Source organism: Mastomys coucha, unplaced genomic scaffold (genome assembly GCF_008632895.1).
Source record: "Mastomys coucha isolate ucsf_1 unplaced genomic scaffold, UCSF_Mcou_1 pScaffold20, whole genome shotgun sequence".
In the NCBI taxonomy this organism is placed as follows: Eukaryota; Metazoa; Chordata; class Mammalia; order Rodentia; family Muridae; genus Mastomys; species Mastomys coucha.
In genome coordinates, this window is record NW_022196903.1 from 45,191,934 (window position 1) to 45,219,824 (window position 27,891).

Consider the following 27,891-nt stretch of genomic DNA (forward strand, 5'->3'; position numbering starts at 1 on the left):
GGGGTGAGGGGAACAGGATAGAATTTTAACAATTGGCAACTGCATGCTGCATTCTATTACTTAACTTAAAAGACTATCAACCGAGTCACTACATAAAATGCAAATGCATTTTTTTAAAAACTTCTCCATCTCCAATAAAAAATGTACTTATCTTTTTTGAAATGTTAAAAGAAAAAAAAAAAAAACTCAATGACTAACCCTCTATAAATACATTAACCAAGGGCTCAGACAAGAAACTAAACACTCCAGCAAGTCATGGATCGGATATACACACCTCAAGTTTGTTAGCCACCTAAGACTTAAGCTTGAAGCTGGCTCTGTAAAACGAAGCCCCCGAGTCATATACTGTGGATGTATCGTTCTGATATCACCTGGGCAATAATAAGCAATACCTCGTGAGGGAAACACAACTTTCCCGAATGTAGGTGGTGGAGAAAAAAAGAAAAGGGCCACATAGCAAGTTTTAGACTTCGCAGAAGGATGGCTGTGAAGAAATGAACAGGAGTTGCTTTTAAAGTGTTCAAGCTGGAAAAAGAAGGGAACGGAAGTAGAAACAGAAGGAAAAGACAGAACAAAGCAAAAGAAAAACCTGGGGTGGATTTTGGCTGCTAAAAGCCAAAAAGTTAAGAAAACTCCAAAAGCACCTGTTTCCAGGGTAGGCTCTGGCGCTGTTCCTCACTCTGACCACTGAGGTAAAGCGTGCAGGACTTCTGCAGGGTGCACACTCTCTTCCTCCCTTTTTGCTTTGTCTTGAATGTCTATAACCGATACCAGGGCTTGGTAGCTGGTGAGTTGTTCCGTTGGCATCCAAAACACACTGTGGTTTTGTTTTGGTTGAGATATCCTCATTATGTAATCCAGGCTGACTTTGACCCTACAATCAATCCTTCTGCCTCCCCGAGCTGATGACGTCGGGGAAATGTCACCTCACTCATACAATGTCCCCCTGCTCCTCATGCTCTAGAAAAGCAAGAGTGTTACCTGCGTCTTCCAGGACGATGTCAGGAATGGCGGGCCACACAGCTGCCATCTCAGACCAAGCCGCCCACCCTTCAACTTGGTTACGGGTTTTTTTTCACTCTTTGTTTTCACACTCTTTGTTTGTTCACTCTTTGTTATTAAATATCTTCGGCTAGTGTAAGGTCCTTGGAGGGGGGACTGAATGGGTACAACATTGATTTGGGTCTGTGATTTCTGTAAGGTTTCAGCCTATCATAGTGGGAAAAAGAACAACAGCAGAAGCTGCCATCTGTAACACAGAGAGCAGGAAGGGCAGAAGTGATCGGCTATCACACTATCACACTCAAAGGCCTACTTTCCAGATCTACTTACTTCCAGGCCATACCTCCTAAAGCAACTTCATCCTGCATAATAACATCACAAGCTAAGGAGCAAGCAGTCAAAACATGAGACCCTGGGGCACGCTTCTGATTCCAGCTACCACGTCCAGGGTAGCCAATACAAAGACAATGCAGGGGAAGGCAACTGAAAACAGAGACGAGCCCTGCTCACACCAGCATCGCACGTCAGCACACACATGTGAACTTGTATGAACCAGCAAGTCTTCAAATGATTCCAGCCCCTAGCCTACCCAGGACCAGCTGACACTGAACAGGGCAGAACACAGCCCCTCTCAGCGTCCTGCCATCTGTAGAACTGGGGGCTAAGTAAACTTGGTCACCCTTGTAGCTTGCCAGCCTGTGGGAACTGAATGCACACACCCATCTAAAATAGTAACGGACCATGGATCAAATGAGTTACCAACAACTGTTGCAGGAACTGCCCCTGCTTCCCCAACTCAACTCAACAACAAACTGGGGGTATGTTTTGCTTGAAGTAGAGTCTCATTATGAACCTAACCCAGGCTGGCCTTGAACCATTAATCCTTCTGCCTCCCACATATTAGGTTACAGGTATATGCCACCACACTAGACTTTATCTCTAAGTTTTTACTGGTCATCTTGATGCGTGCCTATAATCCCAGCATTGGGGAGGCTGAAGCCAGTCTGGGCTACATAATAAAATCAGTCTTGAAAAAAATACCCTTGTTTTCTTAGCAGCTGGTAATGAAGTGTCAAGTAGGACCTTAAAACAAGCTTTATATACTGACTGTTACTAACCACCAGCCAGAGCTTACCAGATTCGAAAATACACATGAGCTTCCTTTCAAACTATATACATACATATGTATACATATATGTATACATATGTGTATATATATACATTATATATACTCAGATTCATCTGTCCCTAATAGACTCCTAGAAGTGTTACTTTCCCTATTGCTCAGCTAAACAGCCAACAAGAAGCAACTTAAAGATGGAAGGATTTATTCTGACTTACAGTTTGCAAGTACGGAAGCTAAAGTGGCTGGGTCCATAGTGGCGGGAGTCTGAGGCTGCCTGCCTGCTCACTTCTCAGACTCAGCTCAGGGAGCAGCAAAGAGGAAGTCAGGATCAGCTATAACTCTCATGGCCCAAGTCCAACTGACCTACTTCAGCTAGGCCCCACCTCCTAAAAGTTCCACAACTTGACAAAGTGGTGGCACTGGCTAGGGACTAACTGTAAATATATAAGCCTGTGGGGGACATTTCACAATCACATTGTAGCACCCTGTGATCTTGCGTTTGTTCCTTAGCCATGCCAGAGGCCACCCTGACCTTTACATATGTTGATGGTTGCACTTCTAAGTCTCACTGATTCCCATATAAAACATTTTGTTTGGAGAGTCAGCTTTGCCAAAGCGTTGGTATGTTTGTTATACAACACCAACTAACCTGCATCCCTGCCGGGCTGCTAGGCTAGGAAGTAGACATTGTGAGAGCATGGGACCACAGAGCTCAGAGTGAAGTGGGCAGCCTCACCTACTCTCCTCCCCACAGACCACCAGGCTCCTTCTACCAGGAGCATCCTACTCCTGCCTTCCAGGGCAGACTCAGAAGAGAGCTCCTTGGCCATCAACCACAGGCCTCACCTTTGCCTAATACAAGTCCCTTAGGTGAGACAGAGTCTAGAACATGGACCTATTGGCTGATCAAAGCGAGCATGTGATGATAGTGATTGACAGACCATGAGTGTGGCCTTGAAATTCAAGACTAGGTAGGCACAATGAGGATATGGAAAACAAGTCCCTTAGATGTCTACCTTTTGACCAGATCTCAGCATCTCTTCACGTGTTACATAGTGATACCTTTGTAACAGTTTATTCCAGGTTGTGAGCGCATTCTTAACCGGCAACTGAGCCTTAAAGAAAATGCCTAAGATGTCGAGGTCAGTCAGTTAGGGGACAACAAAAACGGAATCCAGCTCTATCCTTTCCAGCAAGGACATAGTGCCACTGGAAAATAAGGAGCTAAAGCAGAAGTTCTAAGTGATGGATGTATTTAAATAATTGTAAAGAGCAAATCTATTGTGAATTACAGTCAAAATGCCCATTCCAGCCTGTGGTAAAAACATGTAAACCTTATGTAGGCCTTAGCTGGGGGGTGATCAAGTAAATCCTGTACTGCAATGATCTAGTCCCACCCCCTCCCAGGATATCCTGAAGGCTTTATGTGACCTGAAAGCAGAGGGTGCCAACAAGGCCACAGGGAAAGCAGCTTCATAGTGTCACCTGGGTGGAACAACTGGAACCAAGGGAAGGAGGAAGTTGCTGGAGAGCCACTCATCCGAACAGAGACAGCACCAAAGGGTCAAGGAAGGGGAAGCCCTACATGGGGAATCAGGGCTACCAAGCAGTGGTGCTGACACTGGAGCCTGGAGACATGCTGGCCATCCACTGGAGCCCTGGATACAGGGGCTACCTATGCAATAAGCTAAATGTATGTTTCATGTAATTTAAAAATCATTTCAGACAGCTTTAGGACATAGCAGCCTAAGTCACTTACCCCTTCTCCCTGTCTTGTTAGTACAAACGAGAACATGAGGATACCCCTGCACATTTAACACCCATCTCCCTCTGACACAGCCAATGCTGAGTACTGCTGAGTCATGGACAACTAGGACAGCTCCATCTTCAAGTGTTAATTCACATCCAGGCAATCTGCTCTCTGTTCTGACTTTACTGGGCAGTCAAAATGAAATAAAGGGCAAAAAATGATACTTGTTTTCCATGTGGCAGCAAGTGATTTGTAGCAATAACAACCCCCCCCCCAAAAGAAGCATGGAGTTCACAGAATGCTAGCTGTAAACACTGCTCATTATTAACACAATAGCTGGTGATACAAGGTGAAAGACTGTCTTCTAGAATAATGGTAAGGACAAAAAAGGTCAATTGAAACAATATTACCAGCTGCCAATTTGTAGGGAGCTGAAATTATTGACTCCTTTCCATTATCTTCAGATGGCTACAAACACTCGCCCTGACCAGCAAAGAGTCTTCACAACAGTGAGAAGGAAAGGCCAGGAGCTGATCAAGAACCCCCCAGGCACGTCACAGAGTCCTAGATATTCGTAAAGCTGCCCAATAGTCATCATCATTCCAAGCAGCAAACACCTGAGAAGTTCACCAAGAAAACAGCCCGTTCCGCAACATTCAGATTTATCCATAATTGATGACTACTTTACAATTCAATTTTAGCCACTGCTCAATCCATATTCCACTCCTGATTCTTAAATGTCTTCCCATTCAATGGACTTAGCTCCCATGCACAATGTCCTAGGTTTAGTCTACCCACTGCATCCATATTCCAGTCCATACCAGGCATGATGATGCATGTCTGCAACTGTAATACTCTGCGGGAAGTGGAAAGACCGGGATCAGAGGTTCAAAGTCACCCTTGGCTACAAAGACAGATCAAAACTAACCTGGAATACTTGAGACGCTGTCTTTGACAAAAAAAATCCCCCATTTAAAACAGGAACCCTATAAATAACAATATAAATTGTCTTTAGAAGATAATTTGACAGTAGAAAAGTTGTCTTTCAAAATAAAGACATTAGGGGTCTGGAGAGATGGCTCAGTGGTTAAGAGTGCTGACTGCTCTTCCAGAGGTCCAGAGTTCAACTCTCAGCAACCACATGGTGGCTCACAACCATCTGTACTGATCTGACACCTTCTTCTGATGTGTCTGAAGATGGAGTACTTGACCAGCAAGCAGCCTATGGGTTCCACACTCTACACTAAACACACAAACATGAGTGACAGTCCTGAAAAAGGAAGAATTCACAAACTCAGGGAGTAACACACCTAAAAACTGTTTCAAAAAGTTAAATCCGCCAAACAGCAAATTATTAAAATAATAAGCCGTGGTAAAAGGGGCAATGGTTAGCAGCACATTAATTAGAGCCACAGAATCAAGAAGACATTAAACTCTAACAGCATTAATTTAAAAAAAAAAAAAAGGAGAAAACAGGGCGGGGATGCTATCTCATAGTACTCGGGCTATCCTGCCTCCCACCAGCTAAGTGGCTTCCTTTCTGAACCCAGGAGAAGGCAGTCTAATAATAAAAAATTGCTTCATAAGGCAAGGATTAATACTTGAGATTGACCTATGATCTTTACATAAAAGCTGTGGCACATGCATGCCTGCATTCACACATGAACACACACATGATTATGAACTTGTATATTTTACACACACACACACACAAGCACAGAGAGAGAGAGAGAGAGAGAGAGACCCCTAACTAATACAAACTGCCCAGGAACTAGCTTAAAAATATAAATTTCCTCTTGCTCTTTCTTGGTAAGTAGAGAGGGAAAGTTGGGGGTAAAAGATGTTTATTTTCTAAAATATTTGATAAAATAAAGGATATTGTCTTTCTTATTAATCTGCAAAAAAAATTGCTTCATAGAATATCAGCCATCCTTTCCCCTTTGTTAAATAAAAAAAAAAGTTTCATTTTAGAATACAGACTTTCACAGCTTTACAGGGCTATTTCTCTGTTCATCTCTCCATACTGTAGAGAAAAGATAAATATTCACCATGAGGATTTTCTAGCTTAGATTTGGGGTAATAGTTGACTTTCTCCTTTAAACTTTTTCTTCTGATTGATCTTTCAAACTTAAGAACATACCACAGAAGTAAAACTAAAACAGAAATCATTTTCTGGAGTTGTGTGGCCTTCTTCTCCAAAAACCCTTGCCTCTCTCTCTCTCTCTTGCTTCACCCTCCACTTACCAGCCTCAGGTTCTCAGCCGCCCCGACAGTCTCTGCACTTGCTCACCCTCTGACTATGTCTCCACTTGCTCACCCTCTGACTACATCTCGGTTCTTAGAGAAGAGTTACAGGTCACGTGACAGGAGAGAGGCTGCCTAGTATCACTTCTGGGCCTGAGAAACCTCAGATAAGTATTGATAAGAAGCAGAGTGGGGGTTGACTCTTCCGACTGAAAGTATGAACCCCACCTGCCTGCCCTGGGAATCCCGACCACAAAGCTGTCACATCACAGTGGTGACACACACCCCACCAGCTAGTAGATTTACTGGAAATGACGAAGCCAGTCAACCGAGATGCCTGGTTGTTGTCACTTCCATTTCCTCCTCTTTCTTACCCCTTCCCACTTCCTCCTCCTAACTTTTTTTCTATTGTATTAGTCAGGACTCTCACAAGTCACAGAACTTACGGAATGTATGCGTGAAATTTACATATATGTAAATATGCATATATATAAACCCCATATGCATACATGTATGGGTAATTTATTGGATTGACTTACAGGCTACAGTCCAACTAATACAACAATGGCTAGCTGTGGGTATAAAGTTTAGGAATCTAGTAATTGCTCAGTCCCACAAGGTTGAAGATCTCAGCTGGTCTCCTGTATTCAGCTGGAATCCTGAAGTGGGCACCGATGTCAGTGAAGGAATGGATGTGCTAGAAAGACGAGGGCAAGCGGGCAAAGAGCAAAACCTTCCATGTCCTTATATAGGCTTCTAGCAGAAGGTGTGACCCAGACTAAAGGTGTCTTCCTAACTCAAGATCCAGATTAAATGTGTGTCATCCAGCCTTAAGAACTGGATCAAAAGCCTGTTGTCTTCCTGCCTCAAGATCTCTGGATCACAGGTATGCCCTGCATTTCTGGATTGTAGTTCATTTCAGATATATTCAGGTTGACAACCAAGCCTTTGTATGTCTTAGGGTTTCTACTGCTGTGAAGAGATACTATGACTACAACAACTCTTATAGAGGAACACATTTAATTGAGGTTTATAGTTTCAGAGGTTCAGTCTATTATCATCATGCCAAGGATCATGGCAGCATGCAGGCAGGCATGGTGCTGGAGATGAAGCTGAGAGTTCTATATCTTGATCTTCAGGCAGCAGAAGGAGACTGTGTGCCACACTAGGCCTAGCTTGAGCATATGCAACCTCAAAGCCTGCCTCCACAGTGACACATTTCATCCAACAAGGCCACACCTATTCTCCAACAAGGCCATACCTAATAGTGCCATTTCCTATGGGCCAAGCAGTTGCACACATGAATCTACTGGGACCATTCCTATTCAAACCACCATATCTAGTTAAGCAAATAACTTCTATTAGAAGCTGGAAGTGTGTGGGTGTGGGTAAAGTGGAGGAAAGAAGAGGGCTTCTCAAGTTTAGAATAGTCTGTGTGCCCCTACACTTGAACTAGACATGTTTTTTCTCTTTGGTAGGACTTCAGGATGCATCCAGTCACACCAAGTTTCTCTGCAGCCCACACCATGTGTTGCCTATGTTATTCTATTCCATAGAAGAAGGCATCAGTTTGCTTTTCATGGGTCCAACTCTACCCCCAGTTGCTCTGTCCCCTGTAGTCATCAGGAGTATTGGGACAAATGTTGCAGAAACCTACCTTTCAAATCATCACACTGACAATTGTCAGACACCAAACAAAACAGGCTTTCCAAGTAACATCTCAAAACCAACAGCAAACCTAGGTGTCCTGGTATCCTGGCACATGTCCATAATCCCAGCACACAGGAGGAGGAAACAGGAGGATTGCTGTGAGTGCATGGCCATTCTAGGCTATATAGGGAACACCAGACTCTAAGTAACAAAGTGATACCATGTCTCAAAATAAACAAACAAACAAACAAACAAAAAACAAGCAAAAAAACCCAAAACCCTCCAAAACAAAATTAAAATAAAATCAAGTATTCATAGCCTATAAATTAGAGTATTTTACAAGTGCTGTGCACCTATACATAGAGTTAGATCAGTTTGGTTGCAAATCCTAATTTAAGTTCTTAGTGAGACAGTAGATACAGCTTCAATAAAATGTATTATCACAAATAACCCAGTCTAAAAACAAGAGCAGAGAAATCAAGAACCTTGACTGTTTACTCAAAAGTAAAGTTCTCACTCTGCATTGTGATTATTTAAACGGCTAACTCCCAAGACTGACGGGCTTTGGGCAAGGAGGATATCCTGGTAATTACCAGTACTGAAGGGCTTTGGGTTGAGTCAGTAATCAAGACCCTAGTGGCACCCTTTGGGGCTATGTGTCTACCTACCTTCTTGAAAATACTGTGTAACCCATCTTGGCACACTAAAGACTCTCAGAAACCTACAGGAGAAACTGCAATTACAATAACCACAAAACCCAAACTGCTACCCAGGATGAACTCATTTCTGAGCTACTTGATAACACAATCCACGCTTTGAGGCAGCACCCGTTTCTCAACATGCCTTCAGCCTGACAGCTCTGTCTAGCTTTCAAATGCAATTATCCTGAGTCCAAAAAAACAACTCGGTCTCTTTAGATAGGTGGTTTACCCAGGAGGGTTGTAATGGCTCAGTGAGCACAGGCACCATTCTTTGGTCATGAGTCAGGCTCACCTCAGCCAGTAAAAACTCTGGGGTGATCTTTGTTCATTCTTTCATGTCTAGACTTTGGTATGGAGAATCAAGGAAACCCATGATTGTTGCATAAAGTCCACAGCTGTATTTGGAGATGGGGACATGCGTCCCTGTGGCCCCATCCTCCTTGAGCATCCTATCCTCTCTCACATTTTTGTCCCTCTCCAACTTCCCTACTTCCCCTTTCCCCTTGTGTTTTAAAGCTTATTACTGAGAACCAATCCTTTCTAGTTGTCTCAAATTGGCTTAAAAAGGAAGACTCTGGATGTCTTAAATATGTCATTTGTAGAGAGTTATGCTGCTTAAGAAAGCTAAACATGTACGTCATATGGAAAATTATCCCACCAAATCTTGTGGGAAAGATCCTTGTACTTGAATATTCATACAAATGATAGAGGGGTCACTTAGAACACGTGCAAGCATGCAGCACTGTATTTCTACAAGCGGATAAGATAGTACGATCAACAGCTGGGTTTCACTTAACAAACTGTTTACTGAATGAGCGCTTGCTATAGGTCAAGCTTGCTGTGATAATTAATCAATCCTGATCCTCAGCTCAGCAGGATTTAAGGCCACTTCAGAGACACGCCCCTGGGCATGCCAACCTGGGTGTTTCCAGAGAGATTTAACTGAGCTTGGAAGACCTACCCTTGTGGGTGGGTAGCACCATTCTTCATCCCAGACTTAACAAAAGGGAAACGTAAGTGGAGTGCTATCACGTATCTCTCTGCCTCCTGACTGAAGATTTGATGACTGACATGAGCTGCCTCATGTTCCTGCCATCATTCCTCCTCTGCCACAATGGACTGTCCCCTCAAAACATGAACCCAAATAAAACCACCTTTCTTTAGGTGACCCTTGTCAGGCATTTCATGACAGGAATGAGAGAAGTAACTTACACATTCAGTTCCAGACAAATTGATTCTACATCCCAGGATATGTTCAAGATTCCCCCAAGACAGAGTCATACAATGACCTTGGAGAAGGCAGCTTCTCCATGGAAAAAGACTGGAGAACGGGAGAGGCACCTGATGAATGTTTTGTGCCTGGCATGTCTGGGTACCATGCTAGGTGCTCTCATATCATCTTTAGTTGCCAGGATATCCTTTGATTTGCACTTTCACTTTAAGGTTAAGGACTCAATGGTCAAACTTTTATAATATATCCAACTCCGTCTAAATCCATACTATTTACAGAATAATGAGGTCTGACCAAAAAGTGAATTCAGGATCACTTCAAAGTAACGTTTCCAATATGACTCACAGCGACACAAGAAAGCCTCAAAGCATGTGGTGTGGAAGAGCAGGCATCAATCACATCAAAAAGTAATCTTTCCCAAATGGAAAGGACTTACAATTCTGATTTTGAAGTCACTACAAAGCTGCAGGAAGCAGCACTGTGTATTGATGTAAGACTGCATAGATAGATCAGCAAGACTGACAGGCCATCATGTTTATGGTCCAGCTATTTCTTTATTATGAAGAACAGAGGTGTGTTATTATGTATAGCTGAGGAAGTACAAGGCAGAGGCTCACATCTGACGGTGGCTTTTTTGATGGCCTAGAGGAACATATGGCAAGAGAAGAGAGAGTACATGTGCATATCCAGTGATAATTTTTGTCAAAAAAAATATACCAAGACAATTCAACAAGTGATAGCTGGATGATGTGAAATCTACAGGCATAAGGATAAACTCAAATTAAATTAAATTATTTAATTCATTTAAATAAATTAAAATTTTATATAATATCATATGAAAAATTAATTCAAAATGGACCAAAGACTTAAAACCAAGAGCTGGAAGTGTAAGACACTTCCTGACCTTGAATGATGTCTTCGTCATTATTGCTGTGAAGAGACACTGTGGCCAAAGCAGCTCTTATGAAAGAAAGCACTTAACTGGGAGCTTGTTACAGGTTTGGTTTATTATCATCATGATGGGGAGCATGGTGGCATTCAGGCAGGCTCTGGAGCACTAGCTGAGGTTTACATTATGATTGATAAACGGGGCGACTCTAAGCTTGGCATGAGCTTTTGAAACCTCAAAGCCCAATGACACGATTTCTCTAACAAGGTCACACCTAATTCTTTTAATATTTTCCAATAGTGCCATTCCCTAATGACTAAGCATCTAAATATATGAACCTATGGGGGCCATTCTTATTCAAACCACCACAGCTGAGGTGTGGTCTTCTTCCATAGGACACCTGAGGATGAGCAACAGATAGAGAGAGAAGAAATTAGATTTCATCAAAATTAAAGATGCCAATTTTTCAAAGGATAACATCAAACGATGAATCTAAACCCAAGAATGAGGAAACTGTAGCTCATGTGCTTGATAAAGTTCTGGTTTCCAGAATATATTAATACAAACCATGTTTACAACTCAGCAGTATTAGGGCAACTTTTAAAAACTAAGATAACTACAGAAGACACAAAAACGGCTGCTAGACACACAAAGTTCAGTATTATTGTCATAAGGAATATAACTTAAAACCATCAAGACATAGTCTCTTATATCTTAATATATAACCACCCTGTAAAGGCGCTATAACTTATATTTTTTGGAATTGAACAGAAATAAGTGTTATGGAGGATTTGGAAAAATGGGAACTTTTCTGACATTCTCATAGAATTGCATTCTTTGGATAGCAATCTGACAGTCCATCAAACTATTGAAGATGGAGTGACAAACGACCCTGCAATGCTGCTCCTAGACCCATCCTCAATCACATGGAAGCATGCCCACTTATCCAAGAGTATTCACGGCAATATAATTCACAATAGCCCCAAAGTAGAAAGTATATGTTGTTAACATCCCTTGGGAGCTTCAAGAAAGTCTTTTAAAATCCTACCAATATTATTTTGAAAGAGCATGCTTAACTGAAAAACAGAGTAAACGTAAAATCAATGCAGAAGAAGCCTATGACCTCACATCAGTCCATACAAAGCCCAATAAATCTCTACTATCTGGGAGTCTGTGGGAAGCAAGGACCATACAGCAACAGTAAGAGGTGAAATCAGCTCCAACACACGAGAATGCCCATACAAGTCACTAGGCAACAGTCATCCTGAGACCAGAGAAGCAGCTGGATAGTCACACAGAGAAGCTTGGGGTTTCCATTGGGGTTTCCGTGATGTCAGACTTTCTTCTGTCTTGGGGGTTGGAGGGGGGCACCTGCTTAGATCTCTGCAGGCCTATTTGCATGCCATCGGGGCCCAATTAAAACCCTTACAGAATGACTAAGGGCCCAGATCCAGATCAGAAGGAAGAGATGTTAAAATGTGTTAAAATGATCTTCCCACTCTGCAAACAACTGGCTCATCTCTGATCAGTGCATTTGCTTCACCTTTAGCAGTGATGTTATCCAACATTTAAGGAAGGGGTGAGGGGAGTAAATTCTCAGAAATACCAACACCTAAGTTAAAAGAGGCACACACATTTACACAGATTCGCACAGACCAACCCTTTACTAGTCAGTAAACACACAACTTAATGAGCTCTGAAGTCCCATCATCTTCCGTCCAAAGCCCAAGACAAACAGAGCAAGTGCATATAATTCCGACTTTTGAGAATCAATTGTTTGAAACCACCATTTATTTATAACCCAGTTTCCCACAGATGTCCACTGGTTTGCAGTCATGGGCCCAGGCCAAGGCAGACCTGAGCAGCTGTTGAAATGTGCTTCAAACAGTGAGGCACATTTTCTAGAGGAAAAAAAACACCTTCAGATTCAACTCCACACATTCTGGCCACAGCTTAAGGAGACAGAAAGACCTCACACCCTCTCTGGTCCCAGGAACCCCAGGCTGGAGGGAAAAGTGTGGGGCACACTGCATGCTAAAGTTACAAGAAAACCTCCCCAAGGGACCTTTGTCTGCAGGGTACTACCCTTGTACTACCACCACATAGGTCTAAGGTCAGCCTGTTTGGAAATGAAAAGAAACATGAATTAACATTATGGTATTTTAAACTACAACATTTACACAGAAGGTCAAACTGCTAGATTTCTCAAACTCACGATGTGGTGTTCGTTTGGCACTTTGTCAGCAGCGTCTAGACCTGAGTGTCTTAGTTAACTCTTCTCATTCCTGTGACAAAATGCCTAACAATGGTTAACTCCAAGAAAGAAGAAGGGCACGCAGGAGAGAGGGATATTAGCAGAGATAATATCCTAGGGATAATTCCTTTTTTAGGAAGAAATCCTTTTTTAATCTGCTACAAATTGGAGCCACCCACAATGGGAAGGGTGGGGCTTTCTGAATCAATGAAGGCAACCAGGTGAGGTTCCCTAGTCAGTGGTTCTACTTTGTGGCAAACTGACATTAAAACCAACCAAAACTGATGATAAAACAATACCTGTACACACTCTACTATATGTTATGAGAAGTTCCACAGACACAACTAAGTACCCCTGTGATAAGACAGCCCACGGTGTGCTACTCAGTAGATTTCAAACTTGTTCCAAAGTGAGGCTTGCCCTGGCCAGCAATGTGACCTTAAAGCTTATCTGCCTCCTGGGGCCCTGATTTTCTCAACCAGAGATCAATTCCCTAAGCAAGGAATCACATCCCTAAGTAACCAGGCGGGAACATAACATTTTTCAGGGGACACTGAACTTTGGAGTTTGTTTCTATAAACATGTAGGAATTAAAATGCATCCTCTCTAACATCAAGTGAAGGTTGGGGAGTGCCTGGCAGCCTCTCCCCCATCTCCTATTCGCTCATATCCAGTGAGCCACCAGCTCTGCCCCGGCCTCAGTCTGGCATGCTCTCAGTGGAGCACCTGCTTCTGACTCACAGCCTCGCTGCCAACCCTAATATTTGTTCCAAATTCCCCAGCCTGGCTTCAGTTTCCAGGTCAAGGATTTTCTATTCACCCCTTGCTTCTCTGCCACCCTTGAAGCAAAAGGAATAATAGATCACCCACCCAAGGAGAACCGCAGGGCCATGTGGAGTCTAAAACCAAACTTTACCCTAGGCTAATGCCAAAGGAGAAAAACAGGGAGGAGACCCTGAAGTGGAACCCCACCCCCACCCCGCCGCCTCATGTGGAGCATGGGAGATGAGAAGGACTAAGCAAATCATCCTCACCTAGAAACAAGAGGCATCCCATTCACCGTAGAGGTGACTGATGATCCAGGTGTCCCTGAGCTCTCCTGGCAAGGCAGGGAGCAAAGCTGCCCCAGTCCATGGTGCCCAGGACAGACTTCTCCCTGAGTCCCTAACCTCTCCCCTACCTAACCTCTCCCACTCTCTCCACAGCTCTACTGCTAGCCTCTCCCCTACCTAACCTCTCCCACTCTCTCCACAGCTCTACTGTCTAGGTGGCCGCAGGACACAGGCAGCCCCTGAGGTGACTAGATCTTCTTTCTCAGATTCTGAGAGCTGGACATGGGGACCTAGTCAGGCTCTGATGATTGCTGGATCTAGATAACAGTTGGAACCTGCAGGGTAGTTATTACAACTCAAGTGTGGAGAAAGTAGGGAAGGGACAGTGGCAGAGAGGGAAGCACACTTAGAGGGACAGGATGAAAAGAAGAGAGATGAGCCACCCAATGAACCAGTCAGACAGGTAGAGTGACATGTTAGTGTGTATGTGTGTGTGTGTGTGTGTGTGTGTGTGTGTGTGTGTGCGAGAGAGAGAGAGAGAGAGAGAGAGAGAGATAGAGAGAGAGAGAGAGATAGAGAGAGGGAGAGAGAGAGATGGAGAGAGAGAGAGAGAAAGACCCAAGGGTGGATGAGTGGTTTGGTGGGAGCAGGAAAAGTTGCTACTCTTTCTGTCTCCAGGGGGTCACAACACACACAAACACACACACACACACACACACACACACACACACACACACACTCACACTGCTTGTCTGGGGAACTGAGCTGCCACTGAATAATTCCAGTAAGAACCCTCCCATATCTGATCCCCTTTCAGTTACTACTTAGAAAAACAGTTTTAAATGGCAGTGCCCAGAGAAGAGAAGGATGGGAGCAGACAGATTGACAAAATATCTGGGAAACTTGCTGGGCCATCAATAGCAAGAGTTTATAAACATGGTCTTACCTTTGGCTACATATTTGTAATAAAAGAAAAGAAAGAGTGTAGATACAATCCCATGAGCAGAGGCAGCAGCAAGTTAAACAAAGACCAGACTACATTAATTCATCTAGCAAATAATGAAGCCTCTAAAATAAATGTTTGTGGCTGAGAACAGGACATTAACAATATAAAACTGCCTCCCACCCTGTTTTTCCCATTTCCTCTTCACAGCACCTCAACTGCATGGGACTATGAAAAACACATGTGCTGCTTAGGTTTTTTTGTCAACTCAACACAAACTCTGGGAAGAGAAAATTTCGACTGAGAAAATGTCTCCATCAGACTTGCCTGTAGGCAAATCTATGAAGCATTTTTTTAACATTAATGATTGATGTGCAAGCACCCAGGCCATTGTAGGTGGTGCCTCACCAGGACAAGTGATCCTGGGGGGTATAAACAAGCAAGATGTGCAAGCCATGGGGGGCAAGCCATGAGGAGCGAGCCAATGAGCAGTCTCTGCTTTGGGCACTGCCTCTGCTTCCCTTGATCTACAAGAGTAAGCTAAATAACACTGCCCCGCCCCAAGGTGCATTTGATGATGGTGTTTTATCACAGTAGCAGAAAGCAATTTAGGACAACACAGGCTAGGAAAAACGGACATAAGAAAATATCCAAAGACATGGAAAGAATCTACACCTCATTTCTCCCCTTTCTTATTGTCTGGATTTTCAATATTCAATTTTCAATAACAGCTTATTCAATATTCTATGTCCAAATATGTAAAAATAAAATGGAGAACTGTGAAAATGTATCCCTTACATGCTTTCTATGGGGGGAAGGGGTGCTGGCGTGTGAACCCAGGGTCTCAGGCACGCCAAACACACATGCTACCACTGAGTAACGCTTGGGTCTCATGTAGCCCAGGCTGGCCTTTGAGTTCAAGGTCAAAGATGACCTTGAACTAGTGATCCTCTTGCCTCTACCTCTCAAGGGCTGGGATTGCATCATGAACTCTTGATTCCCATATGATTTTCTATTTGTGGTTATGAAGTTGGGATTTTCCTAGCTCAGTGGCACCAGGATGGGTTTCTAAGCAGAACTACTGAACTCTGGAAATGGCAGTCACTCAGTGGTCCTTCTTCTCCACTTTGTCATGGGGGCAATATTTGTTAAACATTTCTTCCATGCCTGCCCCTATACTCTCTGCTGGTGGGGAGCTAGTTCCATTTTTAAATGTTTTGTTAATGTCAATTCTCTTCAACCTAATCAGCTCTCCTGAGGCCCAAAGGAGCCACTGGCAACCTGACTGTGGCCAGGAGGCCCTGAGATGGCACACGCTCCCACCCTCTAGAGCTCTGGAGGCCTGGAACTGCTGACACTCCTGTCCTGGAATGAGTGTGCCCTGCTTGCTTTTCTCATCCCACTATAAGCACCCTCTTCTGTTTCTGTGTGTGGCACATGGGCAGGCACGGTCACACTCACACACACACACACACACACACACACACACACACACACACACACACACACACACACACACACACACACACACACACACACACACACACACGAGGGGTTTGGAATTTATTTTTAAATCCCTTTGCATGCACACAGTGTTGGAGTAGAGGAACCACTACTGAGACAGAAATCCTTCTGGTATGGTCTTCACTGAGCCACAGTAAGCTACTCCTCTCTATGAGCCCTTTGACACATCCCAGGAGCCCGTGCAGCGCAGACCAGCAAGCTTTGAGCTGACATGGATATGAACACCTGACTTGGTTACTTATTGTCCAATCCTTGGAGCACTGAGGATCATGTCTCCTTGCTATAATGCACACTGGTATTTTTTTCTTGAACAGAAGAATCACCCCCAACTCCAGCATAAACACCCCAATACTGAATGAAGCACCTTGCTGTCCCTCTCATTCAATGGCAAAGTCACCTTCCTTTCAATGGCCAGTAGGCAGGCCTGGCAGGTTACAAGCAAGCACAAACAAGGCCAGCTTTCCTTCCACACTAAACCAAGGAGAAAATCCATCTGCCAGGAACAGCCTCAGCTTCTAGGGGCTTAAAATGCAGCTGGCATTTGCTGCTCTGCCTGGCACACTTCATTGCCCGTTTCTTTTTCTAGCTGTAGCAAACAGAGTCATGGGTCTGTATTAGCGATGAAAACAGGAAGTGAGATGGGTTTTCCAAACAGTGTGACAGAGAAGGCTTTCTTCTTCATGCTTTAATGCTGGTGGAGTCAAGAGAGCGGCTAGCTTCCCATACTTCCATGGCCTCTGCTTTACCCATTTTCAAACATGGAAAAGGATGATGTGAACAGATACTTTGGTTCTCACAACTTCTGAGGCAAGATGGTTTACCTGAGGCTCATTGCTTTACTCAGATGGTCCTTGAAAAACTAAAGGAGCCCTTGTTGCCTTCTGCAGAGGTGTCATGGAGACAGCCAAAACCTGCTAGTGGGTGGGCTCCTAGAACACACTATGTTGCAGTAACTGGAACCAATTATCTTGTGTGTATACACTTGTGTGTACAGGTATGTATTACCTATAGAAGCCAGAAGAGAACATTAGGACCACTCCACTATTGATCCCTGTTTATTCCCTTGTTATTAGGTTTTTTTCTTTTTCACTGAAACTTACCCTTCCCTGGCCCACACCCCCCAATACTAAGGTTACAGACATGTGTAAGACTGAGCCTGACCTTTTATGTGGACGCTGGGGATTCAAATTCAGGCCAGCATGCTTATATGGCAAGTGCTCGTAGACTTAGAGCCATCTAACAACGGCCTTCTTGGTTTTCAGAATGGACGCAGCCTACAGTGAGCTCTTCACAGCCACAGGGCGGTGTTGATAAGGTAGACATCACTTCATACCAAGCACTGTGGAAAAGGGCATGACCTTTGCTTTCTCTTAATTAAGGATTAAAAAAAGATTTGAGTAGATATGGGCACTGATGATTATTCACTTAGTTTTTCCACAGTGAGTCTCGGGTACAAGAAGCACAGAACAGGGGAGCACTCTTGTGACTGGAGGTTGGGTGGGAACACAATGCCCCATTCTCTCCACCTTGGCCCCACCTTTGGGGACTCACATACCGTCAGCTTGAGTCCTAGACATTTCAGAGACAGCTCTGAAGCAAGGAGCTGGCAGGGGAGCTGGCAGAAGGCAGACATATATTTTATATGCACTTTAGAGGTTTCTGAATAGCAGTTTCCTAAGCTCCAGGCTTACAGGATTTACATTTTATGACTCAGAACACTCACTGTGATCGCCAACCTTCTTATTTTTAGACTTTTTAGGCAGAGAATATGACAATAAATTCTACCTACTCTTTCTACAAACCCTCTCTACTTCCTCCAGGGAACAAAAAAAGCACTTGGCATTTTCTGGGTGTTATTTTATTTGCATATACAGGTATGTAGTAAAAAAAAATTGGTAAGTAAAGAATTAATAACTGGATCTCAAAGTGATTCCTACAATTGCTGCATAAGTTGGCAAAATATCCTAGGGGTACAGAAATAACTTATGTGCATGGGTGGACTTTTCAGTGTCTTCACAGCATGTTGGCTCCCAGTTCTGTCTGTCTGCCTCAGACGAGTGGCAAGGGACAATGACAGAAGGACCACAGTGTGACAACAAAGGAGACCAGAGATGAGTCAATGAAATCACAAAAGTGATTTATGCTTTAGACCAATAACGCTTTGCTCTCCAGAGCCTTACCTGCCCTCTGTTCTTTTTAAACTAACTTTTATTAAGGTATAATCTATATACTAAAATGCACTCCTTTTAAGTGTCAGTTTGATGAGTTTGTAACAAATATATCCACCTACATAACTACCACTTCAGTCAAAGAGGGAACATGTCTCATTCAAAACCTCCCTCACAGTCCGTGATGAGCCCGCAGCTCCACACCCGAGTCCCCTCTTACTACTATTATGTGACTGGTCCTAGGACTCCTTAGCCCTGGGATAGAACAATGTATAAAGCTTGGGTCCAGCTTGCAGTGTCAGTTGGATTCCCTATGCTAGCGGTTCCTTATTTCCACGGCTCAGCGTATACCAGTGCAATCTATCTGATCCGGACTGATGAACAAACAAATGAAGGCTGGATTATCAACATTAACCTGTTACGAACATTTGCATAAAGGTCCCTCTCTGGGGCAAATGTGTAGGCCACTGGGTATGTTTAACTTTACAGACTGCAACGTGCTTTCCAAAGTGGCTGCTCGTCTTTATACTCTCATGACTGAGGACAATGCTTGGGATGACTGGCTTCAGTCAGTCATGTGGATGAATATGTAAGAGAACTTCCCTGAGTTTAATTTATGATATTCAAAAGTTTAAAGCATCAACTATGCTTTATTCATCCTCATGAAGAAATCCAAATCCTTAAGGAACGGGGAAAATTAGGTATAATGAACAGGGCTAGGGGCTTGAATGTCATGACCAACTTTCTTACTAAAGATCTCTCGGGTGTCAGAAAAACGAACTGTCTCATCTCATTTATTTCTCCTATTAGTGATAAACAATTAAGTAAAGAGGCATCTAGACGGCTCAGTTGGGGGAGAGGGCCTGCTACCAAGCCTGATGACCTGAGTTAGGTTCTCCAAATCCCACATGATTGAATGAGGGAACTAAGTTGTCCCCTGATCTCCACATGCAAACCCTGCCACAAGCATGCTCCCCTCATCAATAAATAAATATAAAATAAATAGCTAAGTTAGACCAAATAATGCTGAGGTTCTTGTTATAAATCAGTTTGGCTGAGAGTGTCAGAGTCCTTTCATAGGCCAGCATTATTTTGCATGACTCCTGTGGTTTTCAGAGAGAGTTGCCATTCCTAGTCAATAAGCCAGGACTAACTCCCCCAATACATGTGCATGGACATCAAGACTCCATCAAGAAAAGCAGCTTCATTTGATCACCCTCTGCTTGGGTCTTCAAGAGGCATTGCTGATTCCTAACCATTAATGTCCTCTCTTTTGTGGTCATCTGAATTTAATTTCAAATTATACCTACTTCTAAACCATTCTCAGTCAGAATGCATAAGCACGCACGTCCAGCCATTCACATTTTCCTTCTGAAGCCTTAAACTGCACAGGATGACCCCGGTCTCAACCTCTGCTGCTGTGTTTCTCTGTAGGTGAGGTAACCCTACCAGCTCGCAGGGTAAGAACCCAAGCAAATGCCTGGAGTTAGGTCTGCCTCTTGGCTCCCTTAAGGAAAGGGGAGGTTAATGGAGCAGACAGCCGAGGAGGAGGGCAGGAGCATGCGTTCTTTACAAAGAATCGCGAGGAGTTGAAAGACTGGGTCAGAGGTGGCCAAAGGTAGGAACAGATGCACAGCAGAACACCAAAGGAAATAAGGGCACTTTTGGGTTTTTTTGTTTTGGTTTGGTTTGGTTTGGTTTGGTTTGGTTTTTAAATTGGAAAGAAGTACGTACTAAAGAAAAAAATTTCAACTAAGACATCTGGTGTTTGGGGATAGTGGAGAGAAAACCTTGACTTTTTTTTTATCTTCAATTCCTGTCTAAACACACAGGTCATACATTACCTATCCAAAATTCAGAATTCACTGAGCAAAGACTTCCCATATCTTGTTCTAGAGAGAGCTCACACTATGCCAGAGGAAACTGAATAAGACTTTTATCACTGATGGCAACGACATGGGCTTCGGTGGGAAGTACATTTCACATGAATGAGGAAACTCACCTTGCTGGCTAAAAGATTATGTTCTAAAAAGAAATATGCATATATTTTCAGGGACCTTTACCCAAGGAAAGATGGAAGATAATCTACCTGCTGCCAGCCATTGACCTTTCTCAGATCACTACTTCTTGAAGATCCAATGACAGTCAAGGTACATTCTCTCCAGAAAAGTAATCATTAAGTTAGGTCGGTTCCCTGAAGGTCTGGTGATGTCTCTAGGGTTTAAAGGACCCAGGTCTGTTTATTTACTCTGAAATGCCATCTCTCTGTGTTGCCCAGGTTAGCCTCGAATGCACAATCCTCCTGTTTCACTCTCCCTGTAGCTGACTACAGGCCTATGTCACTGCCAGTCTCCGGACCCTGGGTTTAAATGAAGGACCAGCTCATGAGCCAAATTTGCCAGTGAGATTTCACTGACAATATTTCAAACAAAAGCAACACCTGGAAACAAAAAACCAAACTTCCCTCTCGTCCAAATGCCAAATTCAAGTGTGGCTGGATATGGAGATGTCTTCTTTTTTTTTTTAGCTCCAAAAATTACTTAACATTCTCACAGGAAGTACGTGTTCAGAGACAGAAAAAAGAGCTGTGGGAAGACACCAACCCCAGAAGTCCATTCCCCTGCCATCTCCACGTGAGCTGGCTTGTCTGTAGTCACTGGGAATGCACAGTCAGAGCCTCATTTCTAGAACAAGCCTATTCTGAAGGGGTCATTCTCTGTGGGACACTAGGGAAACAAAGTGTCTGGCTAGAAAAGTGTACAAGAATAAACTGCAGCCGGGTGGTGCTGGCTCACGCCTTTAATCCCAGCACTTGGGAGGCAGAGACAGGCGGATTTCTGAGTTCGAGGCCAGCCTGGTCTACAGAGTGAGTTCCAGGACAGCCAGGGCTATCCAGAGAAACCCTGTCTCGAAAAACCAAAAAAAAAAAAAAAAAAAAAAAAAAAAAAAAAAAAAAAAAAAAAAAAGAATAAACTGCAAAGTGTGACTAAATTTGAAAAAAAAGTCAGAATAGAAAGAGACAAGAAGAATTTGAGAATTGTGGATTGTGAAGCAGGTTCCTATCTGTAGTCTACAGACTAGCACCAAATATGTCTGCGTCCAATTCCTAGACCCACAGATGTCTATCTTAAATGGCAAAAGGGACTTGGCAAGCATGGTGATGATAAAGCCCTGGCTGTGGGAAGACTTTTCCAGGTGATCTAGTTGGGCCCTGCCTAAGCAAGAGCGCCTTTCAATAAGGAAACAAGATGAGCATTAGCAACGTAATCACAGAAGCAGAGGAACAAAAGCTGGAGTGACATGAGACTATTAGCCAAGAATGGCAGCAGCTTCCCCTGCCAGATGGAGAGAACAGTGAGTGTGGCCCCTATCAGGACCTCTGAGAGACACTGTCTTGCTGGCCCCTGGTTGTCGGCATCTGACTTCCAGAACTGATCCATTAGAGCACCCGTAGGAAATGAATGTATTGCCTACCTTGTGTTAAAGGGAGTAGGTGAAGAAAAGTGTAAAACAACCTATAGAAAAGTAACTTGTGGTAAATAAAGAAAATATCTAAAATAAAAATAAAAAAAAAAAAAGAAAAGTAACTTGTGCTAAACAACAAATACTCCCATCGACCAGGTGGAGCGGCGCGCACCTACAACCCCACTGCCCTGGTGATGAGGTGGGTGGATTGCAAAGGCCAGCTTAGCCTATGTAGTAAAAACTTAGTTAAAAAAAAAAAAAATGAGCCTAAATAACTCAACCGTTGAGTCTGAGCCAGCAGCATGTGCAGAGCTACAAGGTTTAATGATGATAACTCTGGCAGTTAGAAAGTCTAGGTCTGATCCTCTTTCCTCCACATACAGTGATGTGCCACTAGGCAAGCATATTGGTCTCAGTGACTGATCCATATTCAGAGACGATGAACTCTAATGCCTCTGAACAATGCCAGCAGTCTAGGTCTAAGCCATGGTCGGTGGGTATCATCAACCAACTCCCGCGTGTCTTCTCAGGCTGGAATGCTACTGTGAGACTGGGTACACCGCCCCCACATCTGGTCTCTGTGCTTAATGAGACTTTTGTCATTGCCTCCATGATGGGACCTGAAGGCAGGCCACCTTCTCATCACTAATTCCTATACTATCTTTCCTGGCAAGACCACACTATGGGCCGTGGACCTGAGATAGGCTTGCACTCAAGAGTGAGCCAAAACCAAAACGTGAGAGGACCCCAAATATGGGAAGAAAAACTCAAGGAGAAAGGGGGTGCTGGCTTCTCAATGACTAGCTCCCCTGGTTTACATAAGGTAAAATCTTATCACCAATCTGATGGCAGTAGGAGCTGGGTAAGGGATCAATTAGGTTAGGAAGGCAAAGCTCTTAAGGATGAGATCAATACCTCCTGCTTGAAAGAAAAATGGGTCCCAAAGTGCCACCTGCCCCTTCCACCCGGCAGAGACACCCCCAAAAGGGATGACCCATGAATCAAGAAACAGCTCTCAGGAGACGCCACCCTGCCTATCACTTTGATCTTGGGCTTTCTAATCTTTGGAACAATAAGAAATACATTTCTGTTCTTTTTTCAGCTATGCAGTTGTTGGTATCTTGTTGTAACAACCCAACCTGACAAGTTGACAGAGTCAGGCACTTGAGACACCCCTTGTAAGAGTGGCATTTCTGACATTCTTTTTAAAACAAAAGAAACATTTCAAACTCGAAGTGGCCCCTGCAGACAGACAGCCTACTGTGGAGAGGTGAGATGCCCCGCCTGTAACTAGTCTGCTGCCTTCCCTTCACATTCAAATTCCACACGTGACCAACGGATCCTGCTGCAGCAACTCCAGGCTTCACGGTTCACGGGAGGAGAATGGACAAACCGCTGCCCAAAATAGTTTAATAAGGCCAGCAATGACTCACAGAGTGACAACGGGCCGAGCCAGCAGATGCCTGCACAGGGCAGCCCAGCCGTGAGGGAGGCTCAAGGCACAAAGTTAAAATTTGGAAACACAAGGACAGGAACATCCAGCTATAGTCCATGAGGACCACCAAAAACTCAGACAAAGTCAAACAAACCTTTCAGCTTCATAATTCACTAACACCATCTTGGTGTCAAAAACAACAGACCCATGAATGTCAAAAGCAACTACATACACCTACCCAGGAATGTCTTTCCTCCCGCTGGACTCTGAATAGGTCCCACGTTTACTCTATAATTATATGTGTATAACATTTTCCTTTGTATGTGAATAATTATGAAGAAGAAGAGAAGAACAAAACTCCCAGACATCAGCAAGGACAGTGGTAGGCACGGGTTAGTCTAATTCCCAGAGCAGATTCACCCACAGTGTGACTGCTTAGATCACTGATCATATTTCCCATTCTACTGCTATTCCAGAGAAAAACAAGTCACTTCATATCACTAGAAGTTTTTTAGAGCATAACACTGTAAGGTTTTTTTGTTTGTTTGTTTTAGAGAAAACAAAACAACAACAAACATCAACAACAACAAAAGCCCCGTGGGCCAGTGCGAAGGCTCATCAGGTAAAGATGCTTCCTACCAAGCCATGCAACCTGGATTTGATCCCTGGACTACACAAGGTGGAAGGAGAAGATTGAGTTCCACAAGTTGTCCTCTGACCATCATGTATGTGTTCCATGCATGGCACTTCCCTCCTCCCTCCCTTTCTCCCTCCCTCCCTCCCTTTCTCTCTTTCTCTCTCTCTCTCTCTCCCTCCCTCCCTCTCTCTCTCTCTCTCTCTCTCTCTCTCTCTCTCTCTCTCTCTCTCTCTCACACACACACACACACACATATGCGCGCGCGCGTACACACAGCTACAGAAGATCTTCATGGGTATTATGTATACAATAAACAGAAACCCTAAAACAATAAATTGTGGAATCGTTGGCATGATTCCAGCTTTATTTTCTATAAATAGTCCATGGATAAAATGGAGAAGACAAAGCTTGGAAAAAGAAAAGAACAGAATGTGATTGAGTTTTGCAGAACACACACGCACACACAAATGCACAGGCACACATACACACAGTTAGACCTAGTGTGTGATAGTTTTATAATGGAAACCTGTGAGAAAGTCATTTTCTCTGCTGCTGGAACCAAACGTAGGATCAGAAGCAATGGGACAGAAGGTCATCCCAGAGTGTTGTTTTGATATGAAAGTTGAATCTCACACTGCAGGGCAGACCTCATTTGAAAGACACCTGTACCAATCATCTTAGTAGATTTTTATTTTGAAAATCCCACAGATAAACACAGCATGCTCACCACTGATCCTCCTGGCAAGGGTAAGTCTCCTTTGCTGTGTGTCTGGAAAGCAGTCATCGTTTTGTTAAAAACCCTTTTGTGTGTCTCAGTCATAAGCTTTTATGACAATCAAATTCCTTGGATCAAAGACAGAATTTTCATTGAATAGAAGTGAAGTGAAGTACTTGTCAACAAAATAAAACACCTTCATCACCTGCTGGAGAAGAAGGCGCCTGCTGTGCCCAGACAGAAGGCAACTCTAAGGTAACATAGTATTTACTAAAATCACTCATGCCTCTTGGCTCCCAAACACCGCGGAGGAGACAAATACTCAATAGTCTCACTGGGGCCGAGCAGACTCAAAATTAAGTTGGAAATCACAAAGATCAATACCAGAGAAGCTTGGCTAACTGTTCAGAAGGCCTCAGTTTCTATATGGAGCCTGTACACTAAGTTTTCCAGACAGCTTCCATCTGAGTGGATGGTTCCTAGGTGTTTGTCATCCTTGAAATGCAGTGGAATGGAGTGTGGTATGAGTTGAACTAAGTTAGCTCTCATCTATTGTCTATTTCTTGCCTGTCATTCAACACTTAGACTTTTTTTTTTAAGATTTATTTTATTTATTTTATGGGTATGAGTACACTGTAGTTGTACAGATGGCCATGAGCTATCAAGTGTGTGGCTGCTGGGAATTGAACTCAGGACCTCTGTAGCTGTCTTCCGATGCACCAGAAGAGGGTGTCCATCTCAATATGGGTGGTTGTGAGCCACCATGTGGTTGCTGAGATCCAAACTTAGGACCTTCAGAAGAACAGTCAGTGCTCTTACCCGCTGAGCCATCTCGCCAGCCCAACACTTAGACTTTTTGAAACAACCAGATAGGAAATCCATTTTTAAAAAAAAACCACTTTTCTGACTTTATCTCTGTTGTACGGGTTCATTTCATTCCATGTAACACATGGTCTTCAAAATTGTCGGTAGCCATTCGAGGACGGTCACAAGGACTGTACAGTAATCTGTTCTCTCTTAAGACCTCTTTGAAAAATAGGGCCAGGGTTGCCCGTGGCTTTTAACAGTCGATGGTGCACTTACACCAGTCTGTATAATACCCACTAAACTACTAAAACAAGCACATGAGATTTTTTTATTTAAAATAATTAGATATTCATAACTATTAGGTCTCAAACCCAGAACAAATGCCTGAAGTGCCTCTTAACATATCAAAGCAGATTCTGCCAGCCTGGTTCTCCCAGCATCCCTCAGTCTCTACCTGTTAAAGGGTCCTCTTGGCTGGCACACCCCACCCCATACCCTGAACTCTCCAGCCCAGCTATTGGGCAGAACTTCCCTCCCCCAGCTCCTCTGGCCCCTATATAACTCAATCATTTTGGTTATGCTGGTCTCGTGGCCCGGGCCACCCTTCTTGGTCAGCAACAACTTCCCCTCTGGTCACGTGGCCTCACTTGTTTACTCCAGACTCTCCCAGATATCTCTGCCTCTGGATGCACTCTCCCTATCTATAATAAAATAAAATAAAATCTAGACAATTACGTTACCCTTCTGCCTGAGCTTGAAAAGAATGGCACCTATCGATTAACTTAATATAGAGGTTTGGTTATGTTGGAAAATGTGTTGGACTTCTTTCTCATGCAAGGCATCGCTGTATTTGGGGATGCCCTTGCCCCCTATAAACATTGACATTTGACTTTCCTCTGTAAATTTTATTTTACATTCTCTGATATTTATCTTGCAATGAACAAAAATAGCATCAGAAAAACAGAGTGGGAAAGACAGGAGAGAAAGAAAGGAAGGGAGGAGAGGGTGTGGTAGCTAGGCCTACATCCCTGCTCTGGGGCAAGCTTCAGCAGGAAGACCCCATGTTCAAAGCCTGCTTGGACTACAGAGGGATGTGGGGGCCTAGGCAATGGAGTAAGACGCTTTGCCAAAAGCTATACACTGTAAAGAAGGGACTAGGCTGTAGCTCAGCTGTGAGTACCTGCCTTGCTTGGACCCAGAACTGGGGTCAATCCACTGCATGGGGTCAGCACAGCCTCCTAAAAGCAATCCCTTATCATTCTGAGAGTCCTAATTCATTCTGAGAGTCCTCCTGGCAGAAGAGTCATCAGCATGATTATTTCCACTGTTCGCTAAGATACAACCAACCTCTGCCAGCTTTGTGATGAAGGGGTCCAAAGCTTGTTGTTTTCCTCAAAAATTAGTTTGAAAAGTCCTCCTCAACCTGATCCCAGACAGGGAGGGAAAACAGTTTGTTTAGGAATGGTCATTCCTCTCACAATCTGTAAGAAATAAAGACGGTCTCCAATGAGACCTTTAGTGCCCTCACCAGTGCACAATAATCTGGCAGAGCCTCGAGGCCCTAAGATGGCTCTAAGAACACTGCCCTTAACAAGGTCAAGCTGCAGACCAGTCCACCTTCTTACACCTCCGGCGAGAATGAAGTTCTACACATCCATGAGAATGTAAACATCCACGTCTGACCCAAAAAACAACCCTGGCTCTGGGCTTTGAAGATTTCTATGTAGGCTTCTGCCCGGTGAACAAAAGAAGGCAAGGTGAAGAACAGTTATTCCAGCCACAGACAGTGCCTGCAGGCACTCGGCTGCCGGAGAGGCGGATGGGGCTGCTGAAGACAGGGTGGCATAGGCTTAGAAAGATAACTCCGGCAAACATCCTGACTGCCATTGATGTCGGCCTGGATTGACCCACATGCAGCAGGAAACCAAACTGGTACTAATGTGAAAAGCAAGTTGAAATGGAAAGATTGGCAGATAAGATAAATAAATAGTTGAGCTCTTAAGAGCATACCTAGTGGATATTAGAGAGGCTTTTGGTAGGGCCAAAAGTTTTAAGACACTTGTGAATAATTTTCATTTTAGCTAATGACTTTACGCTATACAGAATCAACAGCTTATGTTTCTGTACATTCTTCTTCAGTCTTGCCCATAATGCCACATGTAATTCTGGTTGTTTCCTCTTAGCTGTTCTACAGAAGTGTACTGGTAAAATACACAGAATTGATCCACCTTCTTCCCAGACATTTACATTGCTTCCCGTTTTGTGTCCAAACAATGCAGCAGCAGACAAAACATACAT

General features: G+C 43.7%; 1 protein-coding gene across 11 annotated transcripts in view; it reads right to left on the reverse strand.

Moving 5' to 3' along the window:
* Osbpl3 (oxysterol binding protein like 3) overlaps window positions 1–27,891 on the reverse strand; it is a 174,527-nt gene that overhangs the window by 98,238 nt on the left and 48,398 nt on the right. Inside the window, exon 1 of one of the 11 annotated variants that reach the window (XM_031381876.1) lies at window positions 6,123–6,176. The exons of 8 other annotated variants lie outside the window; for them this stretch is intronic. The gene's annotated coding sequence lies outside the window, so the exon portion shown is untranslated. Of the gene's footprint in view, window positions 1–644; window positions 880–2,343; window positions 2,371–6,122; window positions 6,177–27,891 lie in introns of those variants that run through there. 2 more of the 11 variants (XM_031381879.1, XM_031381877.1) reach the window with 2 other exon arrangements.